The sequence below is a fragment of the Balaenoptera physalus genome, assembly GCF_965194825.1.
Source record: "Balaenoptera physalus genome assembly, chromosome: 14".
Lineage (NCBI taxonomy): Eukaryota > Metazoa > Chordata > Mammalia > Artiodactyla > Balaenopteridae > Balaenoptera > Balaenoptera physalus.
In genome coordinates this window covers 77231308-77258119 of record NC_138893.1, presented here as the reverse complement: position 1 = coordinate 77258119, position 26812 = coordinate 77231308, and the positions used below count along the sequence as shown (strand labels likewise).

At 35.7% G+C, this 26812-nt stretch overlaps 1 long non-coding RNA gene across 1 annotated transcript; it reads right to left on the bottom strand.

The window, feature by feature from the left end:
• Positions 1–2953: 2953 nt before the first annotated feature.
• LOC309643232 lies at positions 2954–26310 on the bottom strand. Its single transcript, XR_014253643.1, has 2 exons — positions 24433–26310; positions 2954–3353 (listed from the first exon to the last, which is right to left on the bottom strand). It is a non-coding gene; the product is annotated as an uncharacterized lncRNA (long non-coding RNA).
• Between the last annotated feature and the right edge of the window lie 502 nt (positions 26311–26812).

Below are 26812 nucleotides of genomic sequence, written 5' to 3'. Positions count from 1 at the left end.
AGTAAGGAACAAATCCTTATTTGTTAAAGAGGTGGGATTTAAATGAAAATACAGGTGCATACTTTAAATTTTATTCTTAACATCTGGGAAAAATATTTTTTGTAGTAAATAGCTTGATTGGTCTTGAAGATGCCACAGAATTGATGAGCAACACCAGCCTGTCTCAAGCAAACTGTCAAAGCTTAAAAGGAGTAAGTGTGTAAAATGGTCACTCAGGCAGAACCATCTGCTTTTTAAAGTGTTTGCTTAAGAAGCCAGGTGCTCAAGTGCTAATGCATTTATTGATGACATGCAAATTGGTTAAATATTGAAATCTCCTTTATCAAGATGTCACAGTTGTCATTTTCCTCTTCTTCCACTCCTTTCTTGTAATGGTAGAGAAAAATGTCAGAAAAGTCTGAGTTCAGCTTTGATCTATAAAAAAAGCTAATTAAGGCAAAACAAAAGATAAATAATAAAGAGTGTGAAGAAATAAATTAAGCATTTGCCCCCAAGTAAGCTGTGCTATTTATTCATGAGGATACTAAGGAGTTGACTTTATAGTCCCCTATGGATTTTCTCTCCCTCACAAAATATCTACTATATCAAACATTAATTTATAACAAAATAGAAATTATTTCAGGCTAGAATTTCATGATATTAAGACACTAGCTTAATTATTAGACTATGTATTAAGTAATTAGGAAAACTGGAGTCTTTAAAAGAAATGAAGGTAGGACAACCACTGGGTGTGTAGGTAGAGATGAAAATAGCTTTAAACCATTAAAGAAAAAATAGTCAATTGAAGAAAATAAACCATATGTCCCACCTTCCATTTGTAGTCAGTGTTAATTATTTTCCATAACTATTTCCCATTATATTCATTTTGTGTATCACGTTTGGTGACCTAATCACAATTTGTTTTTGAGAGTAATTAGCAATCACAAATATCTATGTCTTGTTCCTCTCTTCAGTGGATGGTTTACATCTAAAAGAATAGTTAGATTATTTATTTCTTGTAGTACAGTATGAAAAGTGCTATGATAGAGGACAAACCAGGTTTAGTGAAGGAAATGTTTCTAAGAGGCACAAGAAATGTGAAGGAACACAGTGAGGTAAGGATGACCAAATAGAGTGGCCAGAGGATATGGCAAGAAATGAGGCTGAAAAAGTCAGTGGAAACAAACACCTTTGAAGGGAGTGTTTGATAACCGCCAAAAAGAAAAATTTTTATCATAGTGGTGATAAATATTCATCTTGGGATTTCAAGCGCAGTATTAACATGATTGGACTTGTGTTTGAGATGGATCAGAGTGGCACATATGTCATATTTGGATTGGGGTAGCAAGTGATATTGAAAATAAATTAGAGGTAATAATCCAGAAAGAAAGAATCTTAGGAATCCAAATTGGAAAATTTATAATTGTCCCTTAAAAATATAGTCTCCAGAAAATACACGCAAATAATATAATGATGCAGTAATTTATTAATTTAAGAGAAACATATAAACTTCTATGAATCAGTTTATGTGAAGAGGAATTATTAGATGGAAAACCTGAAAATATTCATGATATTTAATCTTAAAAAAAGGCAAAATAATAAGAAGTAGAATTGCAATTGTGGTAGACAAGAAAAATATCAAAAATTAAACTCAGTAAAGTCTGGATCCTTGGGAAAGCTATAAATGTGCAACATGAAAGGGAAATTCTAGGTGTAAAAGGAGCATTGTTAATTTAAATATATTGTAAGGCAATTTTATTATTTGTTTTATTTTATAAAGTTTTTGTGACATGGTTTTTCCCAGAAAATTTATATTTAAAATATCCAGAATGATGATAAGATATAAACTGTTTAAAAGAATATTTTTTTGGTAACCAAACATGCAAATAAGGGTGTAGATAGCTTGTCTAAGTGTAGTTTTCATTTTCATCTACTATCTAGTGTATTCTTGTGTTTAAACTTTGTGCGGATTTTATAAATAATTAACAACTCCATATCATCTTGTAGGTAATCCCTGAATGGTTGATTTATTCTCTAAAATAAGAACATTTACTTAGGTAGATGGGAAGTACTTTATGAAGAACAGAATAATAAGGCATATGTTATTTAGTCATGCTATTTGTTAAGGACTGTTATTATTATTATCATCATTAATGATCAAAGTTATTAATAATAAAAATACAGAACTCTGGAGTCATCCTTGATTTCTCTCTTTCAAACATGTTTAAAACCTGTTTAAAAAGCTTGTCACACAACCATCAGAATGGGAGAAAATATTTGCAAATGAAGCAACTGACAAAGGATTAATCTCCAAGATTTACAAGCAGCTCATGCAGCTCAATAACAAAAAAACGAACAACCCAATCCAAAAATGGGCCGAAGACCTAAATAGACATTTCTCCAAAGAGGATATACAGATGGCCTACAGACACATGAAAGAATGCTCAACATCATTAATCATTAGAGAAATGCAAATCAAAACTACAATGAGATATCATCTCACACCGGTCAGAATGGCCATCATCAAAAAATCTAGAAACAATAAATGCTGGAGAGGGTGTGGAGGAAAGGGAACACTCTTGCACTGTTGGTGGGAATGTAAATTGATACAGCCACTATGGAGAACAGTATGGAGGTTCCTTAAAAAACTACAAATAGAACTACCATACGACCCAGCAATCCCAATACTGGGCATATACCCTGAGAAAACCATAGGTCAAAAAGAGTCATGTACCAAAATGTTCATTGCAGCTCTATTTACAATAGCCAGGACATGGAAGCAACCTAAGTGTCCATCGACAGATGAATGGATAAAGAAGATGTGGCACATATATACAATGGAATATTACTCAGCCATAAAAAGAAATGAAATGGAGGTATTTGTAATGAGGTGGATGGAGTTAGAGTCTGTCATACAGAGTGAAGTAAGTCAGAAAGAGAAAAACAAATACAGTATGCTAACACATATATACGGAATCTAAGGGAAAAAAAAAAAAAAAAAAAGGCCATGAAGAACCTAGTGGCAAGACGGGAATAAAGACACAGACCTACTAGAGAATGGACTTGAGGATATGGGGAGGGGGTGGGGTGAGATGTGACAGGGTAAGAGAGTGTCATGGACATATATACACTACCAAATGTAAAATAGATAACTAGTGGGAAGCAGCCGCATAGCACAGGGAGATCAGCTCGGTGCTTTGTGACCACCTAGAGGGGTGGGATAGGGAGGGTGGGAGGGAGGGAGATGCAAGAGGGAAGAGAAATGGGAACATATTGTATATGTATAACTGATTCACTTTGTTATAAAGCAGAAGCTAACACACCATTGTAAGGCAATTATACTTCAATAAAGATGTTAAAAAAAAAAAAAAAAGCTTGTCACCTCTACCTTCAAAGAGACCCAGATTCCATTGACTATTCTATAGTACCACCAACCCCCTGCTGTGAGCCCCATCTTGTTTGCTGAATTATTGCAACACTACTTCTAACTTTGCTCTACCTACCTCTAGAGTCTGTTGTCTACATAGCAGCCAGAGTTATCCTTTAAAATAGTGAATTATTTAATTCCATTCCTCTAATTAAAAATTGGCAATTGCTTAGCATTTCAAACTGTATAAAAAAGCCAATGCACTTAGAATTATCTACAAAGCCCTGATTCCCTCTCTATTAGATTTCTTCTACTGTATCATTTGCCCACTTTGTTATAGCCTCTTGACATCTTTTGAGTTCTTCTAACTTGTCAGACATAATCTTACATTGGGATTTTTGCACTAGATGTTTCCTCTAATTAGATTTTTGCCCCCAGATATGTGTCTGGAAAACCACGTCACCTCCTTCAAGACTGTTCAAATGCCACCTTCTCAAAGGTTGCTCATCCTACTTAAAGCTGCACACTCAGCACTCTCAATCGTTTTTTCCCTCTGTTCATTTTTTCCCATAGCTTTTATTATCTTCTAACATCCTAAATTACTTTTTAATGTGTATAGTGTATATTATTCATCATTTATCCACAATGGGAACGTAATTTTCACAAGGCAATGATCTATAACTGTTTTATTCAATGATGTAAATCAAGTATTTAGAAGGCCTGATACATAACAGGTGCTTAGAACATATACGTTGAGTGAATACATGAGTGAATTAATAAATGAAGGGGTATTCTATAATGTCCTAGACCTGTTGAAATAACCAACTCTGTAGCTGACCTACCTCCAGACATCTTATGAGAAAATAACTTTCTAATTGCTTGAGAAGTGATCATTGTTTTCTACTACCTATAGCTGAAATGCTCTATCTGAGATAACAGATAATTTCTCTTTTAAAACATTATTCAGTCAGGTCCTAGTAGAAAGCAAGGCTAAACAGAAAGTTAAAGAGCATAGATGATTTTGTACTCACGTATTTTTAAAAACACATAGTTTAAAATATGTCAGATCTCCAACACAACTCACCAATATTAAATACATGAAAGAAAATTTTTGTGATTATACCAGACCAGTGATCTTGCAACCAGATGCCACTTCTTATAACAACAGATGTCACAGATGATACAATGAATTCTTAAAACTGTTTCCAATGAAATAAAACAATCTCCAACCAGATCTGATAGCACACAGCTGTTATTCCTAATGCACAAAGGCTAATTCTTTACTTCACATGACAATAATAGCTATTTTTGGAACTGTCTTAGTGCACCTGGCAACCCAGACTCACGTAACTCATCTGCTGTATTGATTATCAAAGACTAATCTTTTGGAAAGCCATGGAACCATACCTTGTTATCCGTGCACCTGTAATTATCCATACTCTACATTCTTAAAATCATAGATCTTCATACGTTATTTTATACTTTTCCTGAAGAATGTATAACTTGGAATATTATTCAATGATATGTCCTCCTATTCCATTGAGTGTCAATATTGCTATTTGGCAGTTAAGTCACGTGGTGACTTGCTTCATTCATCTATTACCATCATACTGAATACTTGTACAATCAGTCTACATAAAGAGTGAGATAATCTATCAAGTAATATTTAATTTCATCAATTGATGATGGTGTGATTCATCTATCCAAAAAATGGAAGAATCAGTAGTATTTAATTCCAGAGCTCAGCACTATGCTGGGTACCATGAAAGACTACAAAATACTTATATGTTATGTTATTTTGAAGTTTCAGGCTAAAAGATGAATATAATGGGTCATTAAGATTAAAGAGGTCAGTGACTAGTACAGTGTAAACTTTTACAGTAAAATTTATGAAATAAACATGAATAGTAAACTGCAGAGATGGGAGCTATCAAGGTAAATTTTTGAGGTGGGTGGTGGCTTAACAGCTGAATTTGAAGAAATTCTGAAGTTTTCCGAGATGGTGGGGAAGCATGCCAGGTATAGAGCAGATGAAAAGCACAGAAACAAAAAGAATATTCAGAGAACTGTTCAAATGTTTGTGATGCCAGAGAGAATACGAAATCTCTTACACTTGTGCATACCTACATGCAGGTTGTGAACAGATTATAGAGTTACTGAAATATAAGAAAATAAATGTATTATTAACATTAAAAATAAATCTAAGTTTTGTGATTTGGGCATGAGAAGGTTAGAAGAAAACTGGTGCAGAACAAATAATAATTACTAGGAAAAAATAAAAGAAACAAGTGGATTAAAAGACAGACATAGAACAAGGATCCCAGAGTAAGATGACAAAGGGTTTGACCTAGATTATGAAATGACATTTAAGTAGAATAAATGAATTCATATGTCAATTCAATGGGAAAAAAAATCACTGAATATCTAAAGAAAGGTGTAACTTGATCAATAAACTAGTCAAAGAACTTCAGTTCCAATCACCACCACACCTGCTTTTAAATTATTAAACATAGCAATCCAAAACATCTAGAGAATAAGATTATGAAAACTGAATACTAACTACCTAGTTTTAACCGTTATTAATTATTTTCCATATTATTTTATATTATTTATATTATTATTATCCATGGTTTTAAAAATAAAGTATTAAATTTCAGTTATTCATGGCCAATTATAAATGAAATTGCAGAAAATCATTTAGATGGCAGAAAATTGTCTTTTCAAAGACAAATCCACAACAACAAAGAGAAAATTTTGGAAAGTGGGTCATTAATTGGTACCTAACTCATTAAATCTGGTATAAGGAATGGCTAAGTGTTTCATGGCTGACTTCAATAATCAAGCTCAATGTAGCTTCTGGAAACTGCAAATATTCAAGACCTGAAGAAATCAGGTACCTCAGAGGAAAATTTATAGCACTAAATTTATTTATCAGGAAAACATGCAAAAAGAGAAGACAATACAGCCCATACAAATTCAAAAAAAAAAAAAAAAAAAAAGAAAAAGCAGTCAATAGAAACTACCCTTCAGCAAGCCCAGATGTTGAACTTTTACTAGATGACACTTCAAATCAGCTATTTTAAATATGCTAAAGGAACTAAGAGAAACCATGCCTAAAGAGCCAAAAAAAGTGCAATAATGTCTCACCAAATATAGAACATCAAAGAGATAAAAATTATAAAAAGAAACAGAAACTAGATATTTTAAACAATATAATTTGGAAACTCTGGAAATCAGATTCTCTCTCCACAGAGTTTGGTGTTGCTGTCTTTTGCTGTTGTTGATGTTTGTTCCTTTAGTGATTGACATAAACTAATTCTGTAAAATCTGTGTTCTTTGCCATTTGTGGCTATTGAAGTCTCTGTTCAGTTAGCTTAGTAATCAGCTAATTATTTGATGGAGATTTTTTAAGTGACTGGTACCAATAAATCTCCCATTTTGTGCTGAGTGATTCTGTGTATGTTGGAGCACAAAGGAGTGAAGAGAAAATGGAATCACATAGAAGCCAAGTTTTTGTACACTTTTGAAATTCAATTGTTATTAATCTGAACTAGATTGTTATATTGATATATAGAGGTGTTACATGTAATACCCAGGTCAACCAATAGAAGATAACTTTAAATACAGAGTATATAGAAGTGCACCTGGGTTTGTATATTGGTCTTGTATCCTATGACTTCACTGAATTCACATATAGTTTTACAAGTGTTTGTTATTGTTCTTAAATCACTGGAATTATATAAAATGTTGTCTGGAAGGAGAGACAGGTTTATTTCCTCTTTCCCAATGTGTATGCCTTTTATTTAGCTTACAGCAGTCCCCCCTTATCAGGGGGGATATATTCCAAGACCCCCAGTGGATGCCTGAAACTGTGGGTAGTACTGAACCCTGTATATACCATGTTTTTTCCTGTACATACATACCTGTGATAAAGTTTCATATATAAATTACGCACAGTAAGAGATTTACAATAGGGACTTCCCTGGTGGTCCAGTGGAAAAGAATCCACGTTACAATGCAGGGGACGCGGGTTTGATCCCTGGTCAGGGAACTAAGATCCCACATGCCACAGGGCAACTAATCCCGCACAGCACAACTACTGAGCTCGCACGCCTCAACTAGAGCCCGCGGGCCACAAACTACAGAAACTACAGAGCCCACGCGCCCTGGAGCCTGCGCACCACGACTAGAGAAGAGAAAACCCACACGCCACAACTAGAGAGAAGCCTGCGCACCACAATGAAGAGCCTGTGCACCTCAAGGAAAAGATCCCGCATGGCTCAACAAAGATCCCGCAGGCCGCAACTAAGACCTGATGCAGCCAAAAATAAATAAAATAAAATTTTTAAAAAGAGATTAACAATTATAATTAATAATAAAACAGAAAAATTATAAGAATATACTGTAATAAAAGCTATGTGAATGTAGTCTCTTTCTCTCTAAAAATATCTTACTGTACAAAGTTAATGCCCTTTCCATCTTAACTAGGCACTTGTCACTCACCTTGGCTCTAACTTTGGCAGTTTGAGGTGCAACAGCAAAACTAGCATGAATTTCTTTTTCCTTCTCCACAATTTCACAGGTAGAAGATTCATTCTTTTTTTTTTTAATTTATTTTATTATACAGCAGGTCCTTATTAGTCATCCATTTTATACACATCAGTGTATACATGTCAATCCCAATCTCCCAATTCATCACACCACCCCCACCACCCCCCTGCCACTTTCCCCCCCTTGGTGTCCATACGTTTGTTCCCTACATCTGTGTCTCAATTACTGCCCCGCAAACCAGTTCATCTGTACCATTTTTCTAGGTTCCACATATATGCATTAATATACGATATTTCTCTTTCTGACTTACTTCACTCTGTATGACAGTCTCTAGATCTATCCACGTCTCAACAAATGACCCAATTTCGTTCCTTTTTATGGCTGAGTAATATTCCATTGTATATATGTACCACAACTTCTTTATCCATTCGGCTGTTGATGGGCATATAGGTTGCTTGAATAACCTGGCTATTGTAAATAGTGCTGCAATGAATACTGGGGTACATGTATCTTTTTGAATTGTGGTTTTCTCTGGGTATATGCCCAGTAGTGGGATTGCTGGAACATATGGTAATTCTATTCTTAATTTTTTAAGAAACCTCCATACTGTTCTCCATAGTGGCTGTATCAATCCACATTCCCACCAACAGTGTAAGAGGGTTCCCTTTTCTCCACACCCTCTCCAGCATTTTTGTTTGTAGATTTTCTGATGATGCCCATTCTAACTGGTGTGAGGTGATACCTCATTGTAGTTTTGATTTGCATTTCTCTAATAATTAGTGATGTTGAGCAGATTTTCATGTGCTTCTTGGTCATCTGTATGTCTTCTTTGGAGAAATGTCTATTTAGGTCTTCTGCCCATTTTTGGATCAGGGTGTTTTTTGTTAATATTGACCTGGATGATCTGTTTGTATATTTTGGAGATTAATCCTTTGTCTATTGATTCATTTGCAAATATTTTCTCCCATTCTGAGGGTTGTCTTTTCATCTTGTTTATGGTTTCCTTTGCTGTGCAAAAGCTTTGAAGTTTCATTAGGTACCATTTGTTTATTTTTGTTTTTATTTCCATTACTCTAGGAGGTGGGTCAAAAAAGATCTTGCTGTGATTTATGTCAAAGAGTGTTCTTCCTATGTTTTCCTCTAACAGTTTTATAGTGTCCGGTCTTACATTTAGGTCTTGAATCCATTTTGAGTTTATTTTTGTGTATGGTGTTAGGGAGTGTTCTAATTTCATTCTTTTACATGTAGCTGTCCAGTTTTCCCAGCACCACTTACTGAAGAGACTGTCTTCTCTCCATTGTATATCCTTGCCTCCTTTGTCATAGATTAGCTGACCATAGGAGTGTGGGTTTATCTCTGGGCATTCTATCTTGTTCCACTGATCTATGTTTCTGTTTTTGTGCCAGTACCATATTGTCTTGATTACTGTAGCTTTGTAGTACAGTCTGAAGTCAGGGAGTCTGATTCCTCCAGCTCCATTTTTTCCCCTAAAGACTGCTTTGGCTATTCGGGGTCTTTTGTGTCTCCATACAGATTTTAAGATTTTTTGTTCTAGTTCCATAAAAAATGCCATTGGTAATTTGATAGGGATTGCATTGAATCTGTAGATTGCTTTGGGTAAGTATAGTCATTTTCACAATATTGATTCTTCCAATCCAAGAACATGGTATATCTCTCCATCAGTTGGTATCATCTCTAATTTCTTTCATCAGTGTCTTAGTTTTCTGCATACAGGTCTTGTGTCTCCCTAGGTAGGTTTATTCCTAGGTATTTTATTCTTTTTGTTGCAATGGTAAATGGGAGTGTTCCCTTAATTTCTCTTTCAGATTTTTCATCATTAGTGTGTAGGAATGCAAGAGATTTCTGTGCATTAATCTTGTATCCTGCAACTTTACCAAATTCACTGATTAGCTCTAGTAGTTTTCTGGTGGCATCTTTAGGATTCTCTATGTGTATAGTATCATGTTAACTGCAAAAGGTGACAGTTTTACTTATTGTTTTCCAATTTGTATTCCTTTTATTTCTTTTCCTTCTCTGATTGCCGTGGCTAGGACTTCCAAAACTATGTTGAATAATAGTGGTGAGAGTGGACATCCTAGTCTTGTTACTGATCTTACAGGAAATGCTTTCAGTTTTTCACCATTGAGAATGATGTTGGCTGTGGGTTTCTCGTATATGGCCTTTATTATGTTGAGGTAGGTTCCCTCTCTGCCCACTTTCTGGAGAGTTTTTATCATAAATGGGTGTTGAATTTTGCCAAAAGCTTTTTCTGCATCTATTGAGATGATCATATGGTTTTTATCCTTCAATTTGTTAATATGGTGTATCATTGATTGATTTGCATATATTGAAGAACACTTGCATCCCTGGGATAAATCCCACTTGATCATGGTGTATGATCCTCTTCATTTGTTGGATTCTGTTTGCTAGTATTTTGTTGAGGATTTCTGCATCTATATTCATCAGTGATATTGGCCTATAATTTTCTTCTTTTGTAGTATCTTTGTCTGGTTTTGGTATCAGGGTGATGGTGGCCTCATACAGTGAGATTGGGAGTGTTTCTTCCTCCGCAATTTTTTGCAAGAGTTTGAGAAGGATGGGTGTTAGCTCTTCTCTAAATGTTTGATAGAATTCACCTGTGAAGCCATCTGGTCCTGGACTTTTGTTTGTTGGAAGATTTTTAATCACAGTTTCAATTTCATTACTTGTGATTGGTCTGTTCATATTTTCTGTTTCTTCCTGGTTCAGTCTTGGAAGGTTATACCTTTCTAAGAATTTGTCCATTTCTTCCAGGTTGTCCATTTTATTGGCATAAAGTTGCTTGTAGTAGTCTCTTAGGATGCTTTGTATTTCTGCGGTGTCTGTTGTAACTTCTCCTTTTTCATTTCTAATTTTATTGATTTGAGTCCTCTCCCTCTTTTTCTTGATGAGTCCGGCTAATGGTTTATCAATTTTGTTTATCTTCTCAAAGAACCAACTTTTAGTTTTATTGATCTTTGCTATTGTTTTCTTTGTTTCTATTTCATTTATTTCTGCTCTGATCTTTATGATTTCTTTCCTTCTGCTAACTTTCGGTTTTGTTTGTTCTTCTTTCTCTAGTTCCTTTAGGTGTAAGGTTAGATTCTTTATTTGAGATTTTTCTTGTTTCTTGAGGTAGGCTTGTACAGCTATAAACTTCCCTCTTAGAATGGCTTTTGCTGCAACCCACAGGTTTTGGATTGTCGTGTTTTCATTGTCATTTGTCTCTTAGGTATTTTTTGATTTCCTTTTTGATTTCTTCAGTGATCTCTTGGTTATTTAATAATGTATTGTTAAGCCTCCATCTGTTTGTGTTTTTTACATTTTTTTCCTGTAATTCACTCCTAATCACATAGTGCCGTGGTCAGAAAAGATGCTTGATATGATTTCAATTTTCTTAAATTTACTGAGGCTTGATTTGTGACCCAAGATGTGATCTATCCTGGAGAATGTTCCGTGCACACTTGAGAAGAAAGTGTCATCTGCTGTTTTTGGATGGAATGCCCTATAAATATCAATTAAATCTATCTGGTCTATTGTGTCATCTAAAGCTTCTGTTTCCTTATTTATTTTCATTTTGGATGATCTGTCCATTGGTGTAAGTGAGGTGTTAAAGTCCCCCACTATTATTGTGTTACTGTTAATTTCCTCTTTTATAGCTGTTAGCAGTTGCCTTATGTATTGAGGTACTCCTATGTTGGGTGTATATATATTTATAATTGTTACATCTTCTTCTTGGATTGATCCCTTGATCATTATGTAGTGTCCTTCCTTGTCTCTTGTAACATTCTTTATTTTAAAGTCTATTTTATCTGATATGAGTATTACTACTCCAGCTTTCTTTTGATTTCCATTTGCATGGAATAACTTTTTCCATCCCCTCACTTTCAGTCTGTATGTGTCCCTAGGTCTGAAGTCGGTCTCTTGTAGACAGCATATAGATGAGTCTTGTTTTTGTATCCATTCAGCAAGTCTGTGTCTTTTGGTTGGAGCATTTAATCCATTCACATTTAAGGTAATTATTGATATACATGTTCCTATTACCATTATCTTAATTGTTTTGTGTTTGTGTTTGTAGGTCCTTTTCTTCTCTTGTGTTTCCCACTTAGAGAAGTTCCTTTAGCATTTGTTGTAGAGCTGGTTTGGTGGTGCTGAATTCTCTTAGCTTTTGCTTGTCTGTAAAGCTTTTGATTTCTCCATCGAATCTCAATAAGATCCTTGCCGGGTAGAGTAATCTTGGTTGTGGGTTCTTCTCTTTCATCACTTTAAGTATAGCATGCCAATCCCTTCTGGCTTGTAGAGTTTCTGCTGAGAAATCAGCTGTTAACCTTATGGGAGTTCCCTTGTATGTTATTTGTCGTTTTTCCCTTGCTGCTTTCAATAATTTTTCTTTGTCTTTGATTTTTTCCAATTTGATTACTATGTGTCTCAGTGTGTTTCTCCTTGGGTTTATCCTGTATGGGACTCTCTGTGCTTCCTGGACTTGGGTGGCTATTTCCTTTCCCATATTAGGGAAGTTTTCGACTATAATCTCTTCAAACATTTTCTCTGGTCCTTTCTCTCTCTCTTCTCCTTCTGGGACCCCTATAATGCGAATGTTGTTGTGTTTAATGTTGTCCCAGAGGTCTCTTAGGCTGTCTTCATTTCTTTTCATTCTTTTTTCTTTATTCTGTTCCGCAGCAGTGAATTTCACCATTCTGTCTTCCAGGTCACTTATCCGTTCTTCTGTCTCAGTTATTCTGCTATTGGTTCCTTCTAGTGTAGTTTTCATTCAGTTATTGTATTGTTCATCTCTGTTTGTTTGTTCTTTAATTCTTCTAAGTCTTTGTTAAACATTTCTTGCGTCTTCTCAATCTTTGCCTCCATTCTTTTTCCGAGGTCCTGGATCATCTTCACTATGATTATTCTGAATTCTTTTTCTGGAAGGTTGCCTATCTCCGCTTCATTTAGTTGTTTTTTTCAGGTTTTATCCTGTTCCTTCATCTGGTACATAGTCCTCTGCCTTTTCATCTTGTCTATCTTTCTGTGAATGTGGTTTTTGTTCCACAGGCTGCAGGACTGTAGCTCTTCTTGCTTCTCAGAAGATTCATTCTTACAGTAGATATTAGCAAACCCAGTGTGCACATTTTTAAAATTTCCTTATTAAGTTGAGAACTTTCACTTTTTTACCTCTGACTTCTCTTTGGCATATCCGAATTGCCAGCATCACTACTCCTGTGATTTGGGGCTATTATTAAGTAAAGTAAGAGTTACTTGAACACAAGCACTGACAGTCAATATGATAAGAGAGAACTATTAAGGGGCTAATGAGTGGGATATACTTTGACAAAGGTATAATTCACGTCCCAGTTTGGAGCGGGATGATGTGTGAGATTTCATCTCTCTATTCAGAACAGGGTGAAATTTTAAAACTTCTGAATTGTTCATTTATAGAATTTTCTATTTAATATTTTGGACTGTTTGACCAAAGGTCACTGAAACCTTGGAAAGTGAAACTGCAGATACGAGGGGACTACTATAAACTTAATATTTTTTTGACCTATTAAATTTTTTTTAAAATAATTAATTATTTATTTATTTTTGGCTGTGTTGGGTCTTTTTTTTTTTTAATTATTTATTTATTTATTTATTTATTTACTTTTGGCTGTGTTGGGTCTTCATTTCTGTGAGAGGGCTTTCTCTAGTTGTGGCAAGCGGGGGCCACTCTTCATCGCGGTGTGCGGACCTCCCACTGCTGTGGTCTCTCTTGCTGCGGAGCACAGGCTCCAGACGCGCAGGCTCAGCAGTTGTGGCCCACGGGCCCAGTTGCTCCGCGGCATGTGGGATCCTCCCAGACCAGGGCTCCAACCCGTGTCCCCTGCACCGGCAGGCGGACTCTCAACCACTGCACCACCAGGGAAGCCCTTGACCTATTAAATTTTAATTTTTATTCACTCTCTATGACTCCTTACATTTTCTAGAACTGTGTACATTTCATTTAGGCCTTTAACTACCTTGGCTAATGTCTGAGGATTTAAACCAAATAATCTTCTGTCCCTGTGTTGCACAATACTAGAGACATAGATCATTTCCTATTCTGTCCTCAAAAAATTTAGAATGAATTATACTTTTTTGTTTCTTTAATAAACAGCACTGAGGTCAGTAAAAAGTTAAGCTGCTTGCTCTGGGAAATATCTGTTCCTGGAAGTTAAGGTGTGAACAAATGAACTATTTGACTTACCAAGAGTAACAGCTCTCCCATCAAGACTTGCTTCAAGACCCTCGCCTCACTGTGCACACTAATGCAAAGTCATTATGCCAATATTACTTCCCAATATCAAGTCACTCCCATCCTGTAAGGCTCACTTTAAACATCACTCAGTCCAGGATCTAAACCCTATAAATGCCCTCCTCTCTTTTCTAAGTCAGACATTACTAAGACTCTATCCAGATTTTGTTCTCCCTTACTATAGTAAGTCTATTAAATTTAGCTTTGCTTGATCAACAGGTATTTTTGGTGGTCTTTTGGAGTATTCACAATTGATGAAGATTATTAAGACACTTTTATTATTTTAGTTCTCTTCCATGTCTGTACTTATTTCTATTTTTCATCACCTCTCTTTTTTCTTGACTGGTCTTGCAATGGTTTGTTAATCACCTTCAATTTTATCTTTCTTTTTCTGTCTCTGTTTCATTGAATTATAACTTTATATTTATTGTTTCCTTTCTACTTTTATATTTGCCCCATGGCTCTATTTTACAATTCTTTTTAATAAAATGCTCATTTTAAAAAATTTATCTTATTATTTTATAGTGTATGAGTTAGTGGCTTTTAGTATACACAACACTGCATAATCCATTACCACTGTCTAATTCCAGAATATTTTCATAACCTCAAAAAGAAATTTTATACCCATTACTAATCATTCTCCATTTACCTCACCAACCCCCCCACCCAAGACCCTGATAACAGCTAATCAATTTTATGTCTCTACAGATTTACCCATTCTGGGTTTTTTCATGTAAATGGAATTACACAATATGTTGCTTTTTGTTCTGCCTTCTTTTATTTAGCATAATGTTTTCAAGGTTTTTGTATGTTGGCGATGTATCAATTCTTCATTCCTTTCATGACCAAATAATACATTTTCATACCACATTGTTTATCCATTCATCAGTTCATAGATATTTGAGTTGTTTCCATTTCTTGGCTATTATGGATAATGCTGCTTTGAACATTGTTTCAAAGTCTATTTTGTCTGCTTTTATTTATATAGCCACTCCAGCTCTCTTTTGGTAACTACTATCTACCTATCTCCATCATTTCACTTTTAATCTATTTGTGTCTTTGACTGTAAAATTTTCTTTTTGACAGTATGGAGTTTTCATGGTTTTCTTCCTTCTGCTTTTGGCTGGATTATTTAACCAACTCACATTTAATGTTATTATTCATAAAGCTGGATTTCCTTCTGCCTTTTTACTTTTTGTTTTCTATATACCATGACTTTTTTGACCCTTTATTACTCCTTTACTACTTGCTTTTGCATTAAATACTTTTACTGTAACATTTTAATTCCTTGAATGACATTTTTCACTATATTTTTGAGTTATTTGCTTTAGGGCTTACCGTATACATTTAAACTTATCAGAATCAGCTTCAGATGTATGTTAACAATCCACTGAGATAAAAAATGTTACTACTATATAGATCAATTAATTCCCTTTCCTCTTTTTTGTACTATTATTGTTATGCACATTATATTTATATATGCTACAAATCCAATAATACATTGTAATAATTTTTACAATTATTACATTATATTATTTATGTTAATTAAAGAAGCTTAGATTAAAAGAGAGCAAGTATATATTTATGGGGCTTGTTATATTTATCTTCTTGTTTACCATTTATGGTTCTTTTCATTTGTCCCTGTGGGTTTCAGTTATCATCTGACTTAATTTCCTCAGTCCAATACAGCTTTGCTCCTACCCACTCCTTTGTTTTATTAGCAAATATATTATATTTTTATATGTTAGGTCCCTGATAATATAATTACATACATTTTGTTTTATACAATTGCTTTTAACATCATTAAAGGGAGGAAAGAAGAAAAATATACACGTATACTGTTCTTTATTATTGCATAATTACTTTAACAGTGCTCTCTGTATTTTCATGATTTGCCAATTCCTGTCATCAACTGTTCTTTCAAAGAACTTTGCTGCAAAGTTGAACAAAGATATGGTACAGTAACCAAAATAGGCATATTGGGTTGTTGCTGATGCTTTTGTCTGGTCTCCAGAATGAACACACAGAAAGCAGAGCTGCCCTGGCTGACCCACAGATATACAACCTGAAGTGAAGTCACCTCAGCTGAACTGCAGATTTGTGAACATGATAATAAATACCTAGTTTTATAAGTGACTGTGTTTTGTGCTGGTTTATTTTACAGTGAAATTGAGCAACAAATATTAGAAAATGTATCATATATGTAACACTTAAAATAGCTTAAATAGCTGTATACAAATAGATATCTATATATTGTGGAGCTCAGATAAACTCTGTCATCTGAGAAGTTACATGGAAGTACATATTGATGGGTAAGTAGTTGGAGAGGTTGATAAATCAATAGAAAAAAAACTAGATAACACTCTAGGGCATGCATTTTAAAAGTACACAAGCAGTTTATGGAGAAAATTTAAAAGCTGACCTCAAAACATCAGGACCTTGTCAAAATCAACATAAGCAAAATGATGTAACCCATACTGTCTCTTGCCCCAGATGACTTACTTCCACATCAAAATGTGGTATGAATACATCTAACTGTCAGATTCTGCAAGACGGGGAAACCAGCAAGCCAAGGGAATCTTGAAATTGTTGATTTGACTTCCCAGCCTTTGCCTACTAGAAGGGATCTGAAATGCATGGTGAGCAAGATAATCCTCAGTATACACACACACACACACACACGCACACAGACACACACAATTAAGTAAATCTTAGGAGAAAAAACCCAAGTGACCAATAAGCATGTGAGAAGATATGCACTCTTCTTAATCATCAAAGAAGCAAAATTAATACCACAAGAGTCTTCAGATTCAGAAAGTTCTTTTAAAATCTGTCAATACAATGATAATGATTATCATTTTACTGTGCCATTGGGAGTGTGAATTTTTATCCATATTTGGGGGCAGAATTTAGCAATGTATCTAAAGATGAAGATGCATATAGCCTATGATTCACCAATTATTTATATTTAAACTCTATAGTAAGTATTTCACAAGTGTAGAATTGGACTTGTATATGAATATACATAGAGGCAGTGTTTTTAATCACAAAACCATTTAAATCAAACAAAATGTCCAAAATGAAAATGTAAAAACATATTGCAGTATGCCCTTACAATGAAATACCATAAAGCAGTGCAAATATACTAGAGTATGACAACATGGATAGGTATCTAAACAGAAGACTAAGAAAATAAAAAGCATGTTGATGGCAACAATATTCTGTTTATTAGCATTTAACACATTCAAAGTAATAACATATATTAGTTAAATGAAATACATACATATTAAAATCGTAAAAATGTGTGACTATGGCAGTCATCTTTCAAAATGAGTGTTTGACTCTTTAGGAAAGAATGTTGGTGTGATCAGGAAGGGGTAAGCAGATACAAATATTTTATCAAAGTTTTATGACACAGGATGGGTAAAATATACTCATATTATTTTTTTCTACTTGATATTCTGAGCTATTTTATAAAATATTAATAGAAAAGGAGGAAATATATTTTACCTGTTAATATTGTTACCTGTTAATACCTCCATGTTGGACTCTGTTTTAATAGTTTGCAATAACTTTTGGGTTTTTCATACATGGGTAATATTTTGTAAATTATGACTTTTTTGTTTTATATTTCAACACTGTAAGCCTCCCATTGTATTTTCTAGCTTACTACAGGGGCAATGATATGAAACAGCCTTATCTTGCTCTAGATATGCAAAAATGTTTCTGTTGCCGCTTGCTGTTATCCATGAGACATGTTAGCAATTTCCCAGAAAAAATATTTATCATAGAGGGCTGAATGTTTTACAAAAATTATCATATAGTTACACATATTTACCAGATAATATAGCATATATTAGATATTAACCACTATTCAACTCTTAGGTAGGTAGGTTGATAGATAAATAGATAGACAGATGGATAATATATAGATGTTGAAGCTATCATAAGATTATCACCCTTTTATGGCTCAGTGTAATGTTTGGTACTAAGATTTTCTGATGTCGAAGTTTCGTCTTTTCCTGTATATACATTTTTTACATTGCTGAATTTGACTTACTATTGCAAATATTTTATAGGTGACATGAATTCATATTTTATGAAGTGTACTTTTCCAAATAAAATACCCAGTTTATATTAACCTCATAAAGTTTTAATTAGAATCTTGTTTCATTATTCTCTGAGTTTGCATAACACGGGGTTTATTTATTCTTTGAAGGTTTGCTCAAACTTGTATATAAAGCCATCTAGTGGCCTTTTGGAAGGAATAATTCTGATTACAATGTTAATGTCATTTTTTATTCATTCAGAATTTCTATCTCTTCTTTAGCTCATTTTAATAATATATCTCTTCAAAATTTATTGACATTCTTTTATTTGTATTATTCTCTTATTATTTTAAAAAGCCTTACTTTTGCCATAGCTATGTCCATTGAATTAGTTCAAACTATCTGGGATCTTTCTCTTATTTTTTAACAGTTTTGTAGGATGTTGATTTGTTGGGGTGAGGTGGGGGAAGAAGAGACTAGTCTCAAAAAATAAGCTCTTTCAGTTTTGTTTACCCTTCCTATTTTTTTTTCTATTTTATTAATTTTGCACATACTTTTATATTCTCCATTCTATCTTTCTTAGGTTTGTTATAGTATTCCTTTTAAATAACTGTTTTATTAACACATGTATTTTCAAATAATAACTTCATTTTAAATACTACTTTGCTGAAGCCCTTAAGTTTTCATGTGTAATAATTTGCTATCACTTAAGTGTATATATATAATTGTAAACTGGTTTGTGCAATACTTTTAAATTTATACTATTATAAATTAAGGACTTCCCTGGTGGTGCAGTGGTAAAGAATCTGCCTGCCAATGCCGGGGACACGGGTTCGAGCCCTGGTCTGAGAAGATACCACATGCCGCGGATCAACTAAGCCTGGGCGCCACAACTACTGAGGCTGCGCTCTAGAGCCCACGAGCCACAACTACTAAAGCCCCCACACCTAGAGCCCATGCTCCACAATGAAAAGCCACCGCAATGAGAAGTCTGCACACGGCAAAGAAGAGTAGCCCCCGCTCGCCACAACTACAGAAAGTCTGCGCACCACAATGAAGATCCAACGCAGCCAAAAACAAATAGATAAATGAATTAATTATAAATTAATAAAATATTAATATGTTTTTGCATGCCTTTTGTTATGTATAGATATTTTTATTGTACATATAAAATGTATCATATTACTGGATGAATTATGTACAATTACAATCAACAGGAGCACATACCTTTATGATATCAATTCTTGGAAATTCATTACATTGTAATATGTTGGCTTGACAATTTTACTTTTTAAATTTACATTTGATCATGCAATGAATGAAAAGAATGTTAATTATCTGTTTTGGATTTGTACTGCACACATACATAGACACATTGCATGTGTATACATACATTCATATATAAATATACACATATACATATGAATATACATACACATATATAATCAAGCTTGGTTGAAAACATAATCGCTCACTATTTTTTAAATCATCCTTAATTGTACTAAGTTTTGTCTAGATGCTCTATGTTTGTAAGATATTATAGCTAGTTCAAACTCTGTGATTGAAGGCTTCTTACAACTGACAGCAATACTGAAAATTTGCTTTGTATATCACACTGCTGTCTAATATTATTAGCTACATATGTGACTTTTTAATTTTGATTTATAAACTCCATTATTTTGTAGTGTCCTTTTTAAACTGTTTTTGCCTTAAATTCTTTTTTGTCTAACGTTAATGTACCTACGCACCACTTTATTATATTTTGTTTAGTATTTGCCCGGCATTTGTCTTCTTTTTGTATATTTCAGACCTTTCTGTGAGGTTTTGTCATAGATATATTACCCACGAGCACCAAGTGGCTAGCTGGCTTTGTTTCTTCCCACACTACTATGATATTCTTTTCATTTTGCCCCCCCATTTAAGAATAAATGCATGTGGACATATATACACTACCAAATGTAAAATAGATAGCTAGTGGGAAGAAGCCGCATAGCACAGGGAGATCAGCTTGGTGCTTTGTGTCCACCTAGAGGGGTGGGATAAGGAGGGTGGGAGTGAGATGCAAGATGGAGGAGATATGCGGTTATATGTATATGTATAGCTGATTCACTTTGTTACAAAGCAGAAACTAACACACCATTGTAAAGCAATTATACTCCAATAAAGATGTTAAAAAAAAAAAGAATAAATGCTTGATCAGCCTAAAAAAAAAAAAGAATAAATGCTTGATCAGCCTAGGGACCTTCAAGATGGCGGAGGAATAGCACGTGGAGATCACCTTCCTCCCCACAAATACATCAGAAATACATCTACATGTGGAACAACTCCTACGGAACACCTACTGAATGCTGGCAGAAGACCTCAGACTTCCCAAAAGGCAAGAAACACCCCATGTACCTGGGTAGGGCAAAAGAAAAAAGAAAAAACAGAGACAAAAGAATAGGGATGGGATCTGCACCTTTGGGAGGGAGCTGTGAAGGAGGAAAGGTTTCCAAACACAAAGAAGCCCCTTCACTGGTGGAGACAGGGGGTCGTCAGGGGAAAGCTTCGGAACCACGGAGGAGAGTACCGCAATAGGGGTGCAGAGGGCAAAGCCGACAGATTCCCGCACAGAGGATCGGTGCTGACCAGCACTCACCAGCCAAGAAGGGGATGGGAACTGAGGCTCCAGCTTCGGAGGTCAGACCCCAGGGAGAGGACTAGGGTTGGCTGCGATTACACAGCCTGAAGGGGGCTAGTGCACCACAGCTATCTGGGAAGGAGTCCGGGAAAAAGTCCGGACCTGCCAAAGAGGCAAGAGACCATTGTTTCGGGGTGCGTGAGGAGAGAGGATTCAGAGCACCACCGAAGTGAGCTCCAGACACAGGAGTGAGCTGCGGCTATCAGCACGGACCCCAGAGATGGGCATGAAACGCTAAGGCTGCTGCTGCAGCCACCAAGAAGCCTGTGTGCAAGCACAGGTCACTAGCCACACCTCCCCTCCTGGGAGCCTGTGCAGCCCGCTACTGCCAGGGTCCCGTGACCCAGGGACAACTTCCCTGGGAGAACACAGGCACACCTCAGGCTGTTGCAACATCATTCCGGCCTCTGCCACCACACGCTTGCCACGCATTCCATACCCCTCCCTCCCCCCAGCCTAAGTGAGCCAGAGCCACCTAATCAGCTGCTACTTTAACCCCGTCCTGTCTGGGCAGGGAACAGATGCCCTCAGGTGACCTACTGGCAGAGGCAGGGCCAAATCCAAAGCTAAACCCCAGGAGCTGTGTGAACAAAGAAGAGGCAGGGAAATGTCTCCCAGCAGCCTCAGGAACAGAGGATTAAATCTCCACAATCAACTTTATGTACCCTGCATCTGTGGAATACCTGAATAGACAACGAATCATCCCAAAATTGAGGCGGTGGACTTGGAGAGCAACTTAAGACTTGGGGTTTGCTTTCTGCATCTAATTTGTTTCTGGTTTTACGTTTATCTTAATTTAGTATTTAGAGCTTACTATCACTGGCAGATTTGTTTATTGATTTGGTTGCTCTCTTCCTTTTTTTTAAAATATATATATGTATAATATATATATACATATATATATTTTTTCTCTTTTTGTGAGTGTGTATATGTATGCATTTTTGTGTGATTGTGTCTGTATAGCTTTGCTTTTACCATTTGTCCTAGGATTCTGTCTGTCTTGGTTTATTTTTTGGTTTATTTATTTTTCTTTCTAGTATAGTTTTTTAGCACTTGTTATCATTGGTGGATTTGTTTTTTGGTTTGGTTGCTCTCTTCTTTCTTTTTTCTTAATTACTCAAAAATCATTTTTTACTTTTAATAATATTTTTTTATTTTAATAACTTTATTTTATTTTATTTATTTACTTTTTCTTTCTTATTTTCTTTTTTTTTTTTTCTCCCTTTTCTTCTGAGCCATGTGGCTGACAGAGCCTTGATGCTCCAGCCTGGTGTCAGGCCTGAGCCTCTGAGATGGGAGAGCCAAGTTCAGACGGTTGGACCACGAGAGACCTCCCGGCCCCACGTAGTATCAATCGGCAGGAGCTCTCTAGAGATCTCCATCTAAACGCTAACATCCAACTCCACACAACGGCCAGCAAACTTCAGTGCTGGACGTCCCATGCCAAACAACTAGCAAGACAGGAACACAACCCCACCCATTAGCAGAGAGGCTGTTTAAAATCATAATAAGGTCACAGACACACCAAAACACACTACTAGACACGGTCCTGCCCACCAGAAAGACAAGATCCAGCCTCATCCACCAGAACACAGGCACCAGTCCCCTCCACCAGGAAGCCTACACAACCTGCTGAAAAAACCTTACGAACTGGGGGCAGACACCAAAAACAATGGGAACTACGAACATGCAGCCTGTGAAAAGGAGACCCCAAACACAGTAAGTTAAGCTAAATGAGAAGACAGAGAAATACGCAGCAGATGAAGGAGAAAGGTAAAAACTGACCAGACCAAACAAATGAAGAGGAAATAGGCAGTCTACCTGAAAAAGAATTCAGAATAGTGATAGTAAAGATGATCAAAAATCTTGGAAATAGTATGAAGAAAATAAAAGAAACACTTAACAAGGACCTAGAAGAACTAAAGAGCAAACAAACAATCATGAACAACACAATAAAGGAAATTAAAAATTCTCTAGAAGGAATCAGAGGCAGAATCACGGAGGCAGAAGAACGGGTAAGTGACCTGGAAGATAAAGTAGTGGAAATAACTACTGCAGAGCAGAATAAAGAAAAAAGAATGAAAAGAATTCAGGACAGGCTCAGAGACATCTGGGACAACAGTAAACACACCAACGTTTGATTTATAGGGGTCCCAGTAGAAGAAGAGGAAAAAAAAAGGAACTGAGAAAATACGTGAAGAGATTATAGTTGAAAACTTCTCTAATATGGGAAAAGAAATAGTCAGTCAAGCCCAGGAACCACAGAGGGTCCCATACAGGAAAATCCGAAGAGAAACATGCCAAAACACATAAATCAAACTATCAAAAATTAAATACAAAGAAACAATATTAAAAGGAGCAAGGGAAAAGCAACAAATAACATACAAGGGAATCCCCATAAGGTTAACAGCTAATCTTTCAGCAGAAACTCTGCAAGCCAGAAGGGAGCAGCAGGACATCTTTAAAGTGATACAAGGGAAAAACCTACAACCAAGATTTCTCTACCCAACAAGGATCTCATTCAGATTCGAGAGAGAAAATAAAACCTTTACAGACAAGCAAAAGCTAAGAGAATTCAGCACCACCAAACCCGCTTTACAACAAATACTAAAGGAACTTCTCTAGGCAGGAAACACAAGAGAAGGAAAACACCTACAATAACAAACCCAAAACAGTTAAGAAGATGGTAATAGGAACATACATATCGATAATTACCTTAACTGTAAATGGATTAAATGCTCCAACCAAAAGACACAGACTGGCTAAATGGATACAAAAATAAGACCCGTATATATGCTGTCTTCAAGAGACACACTTCAGACCTAGGGACACATACAGACTGAAAGTGAGGGGATGGAAAAAGATATTCCATGCAAATGGAAATCAAAAGAAACCTGGAGTAGCAATTCTCATATCAGACAACATACACTTTAAAACAGACTATTACAAGAGACAAAGAAGGACACTACATAATGATCAAGGGATTAATCCAAGAAGAACATATAACAATTGTAAACATTTAGGAACCCAACATAGGAGCACCTCAATACATAAGGCAAATGCTAACAGCCATAAAAGGGGAAATCAACAGTAACACAATCATAGTAGGGGACTTTAACACCACACTTTCACCAATGGACTGATCATCCAAAATGAAAATAAATAAGGAAACACAAGCTTTAAATGATACATTAAACAAGATGGATTTAACTGATATTAATAGAACATTCCATCCCAAAACAACAGAATACACTTTCTTCTTAAGTGCTCATGGAACAATCTCCAGGATAGATCATATCTTGGGTCACAAATCAAGCCTTGGTAAATTTAAGAAAATTGAAATCGTATCAAGTATCTTTTCTGACCACAACGCATGAGACTAGATATCAATTACAGGAAAAAAACTGTAAAAAATACAAACACATGGAGGCTGAACAATATACTACTAAATAACCAAGAGATCACTGAGGAAATCAAAGAGGAAATCAAAAAATACCTAGAGACACACAACAATGAAAACACGACAACCCCAAACCTATGGGATGCAGCAAAAGCAGTTCTAAGAGGGAAGTTTATAGCAATACAATCCTACCTCTAGGAACAAGAAACATCTTACATAAACAACCTAAGGTTACACCTAAAGCAATTAGAGAAAGAAGAACAAAAAAACCCCCAAAGTTAGCAGAAGGAAAGAAATCATAAAGATTAGATCAGAAATAAATGAAAAAGAAATGAAGGAAATGAGAGCAAAGATCAATAAAACTAAAGCTGGTAATTTGAGAAGATAAACAAAATTGATAAACCATTAGCCAGACTCATCAAGAAAAAAAGGGAGAAGACTCAAATCAAGAGAATTAGAAATGAAAAAGGAGAAGTAACAACTGACACTGCAGAAATACAAAGGATCATGAGAGATTACTACAAGCAACTATATGCCAGTAAAAAGGATCACGAGAGATTACTACAAACAACTATATGTCAATAAAATGGACAACCTTGAAGAAATGGACAAATTCTTAGAAAAGCACAACCTTCTGAGACTGAACCAGGAAGAAATAGAAAATATAAACAGACCAATCACAAGCACTGAAATTGAAACTGTGATTTAAAATCTTCCAACAAACAAAAGCCCAGGACCAGATGCCTTCACAGGAGAATTCTATCAAACATTTAGAGAAGAGCTAACACCTATCCTTCCCAAACTCTTCCAAAATACAGCAGAGGGAGGAACACTCCCAAACTCATTCTATGCGGCCACAATCACCCTGATACCAAAACCAGACAAAGATGTCACAAGAAAAGAAAACTACAGGTCAATATCACTGATGAACATAGGTGCAAAACTCCTCAACCAAACACTAGCAAACAGAATCCAACAACACATGAAAACCTAGCCAAAGCAATCTTGAGAAAGAAAAACAGAGCTGGAGGAATCAGGTTCCCAGAATTCAGACTATACTACAAAGCTACAGTAATCAAGACAGTATGGTTGGCACAGAAACAGAAACATAGATTAATGGAACAGGATAAAAAGCCCAGAGATAAACCTATGCACATATGGGCACCTTATCTTTGATAAAGGAGGCAAGAATATACAATGGAGAAAAGACAGCTTCTTCAATAAGTGGTGCTGGGAAAACTGGACAGCTACATGTAAAAGAATGAAATTAGGACACTCCCTAACACCATACACAAAAATAAAACTCAAAATGGATTAAAGACCTGAATGTAAGGCCAGACACTATACAACTCTCAGAGGAAAACATAGGCAGAACACACTATTACTTATTTCACAGCAAGATCCTTTTTGACCCACCTCCTAGAGAAATGGAAATAAAAACAAAAATAAACAAATGGGACCTAATGAAACTTAAAAGCTTTTGCACAACAAAGGAAACCATAAACAAGACAAAAAGATAACCCTCAGAATGGGAGAAAATATTTGCAAATGAAGCAACTGACAAAGGATTAATCTCCAAAATTTATAAGCAGCTCATTCAGCTCAATACCCAAAAAACAAACAACCCAATCCAAAAATGGGTAGAAGACCTAAATAGACATTTCTCCAATGAAGATATACAGGTTGCCAACAAACTCATGAAACAATGCTCAACATCATTAATCATCAGAGAAATGCAAATCAAAACTACAATTAGGTATCACCTCACACTGATCAGAATGGCCATCATCAAAAAATCTACAAACAATAAATGTTAGAGAAGGTGTGGAGAAAAGGGAACCCTCTTGCACTGTTGGTGGGAATGTACATTGATACAGCCACTATGGAGAACAGTATGGAGGTTCCTTAAAAAACTAAAAATAGAACTACCATACGACCCAGCAATCCCACTACTGGGCATATACCCTGAGAAAACCATAATTCAAAAAGAGTCATGTAGCACAATGTTCACTGCAGCTCTATTTACAATAGCCAGGACATGGAAGCAACCTAAGTGTCCACTGACAGATGAAAGGATAAAGAAGATGTGGCACATATATACAGTGGAATACTACTCAGCTGTAAAAAGAAACGAAACTGAGTTATTTGTAGTGAGGTCGATGGACCTAGAGACTGTCATACAGAGTGATGTAAGTCAGAAAGAGAAACACAAATACCATATGCTAACACATATATATGGAATTAAAAAAAAAAAAGGTTCTGAAGAACCTAGAGGCAGGACAGGCATAAAGATGTAGACGTAGAGCATGGACTTGAGGACACAGGGAGAGGGAAGGGTAAGCTGGAACAAAGTGAGAGAGTGGCATGGACATATATACACTACCAAACGTAAAACAGATAGCTAGTGGGAAGCAGCAGACGCATAGCACAGGGAGATCAGCTCGGTGCTTTGTGTTCACCTAGAGTGGTGGGATAAGGAGCGTGGGAGCGAGACGCAAGA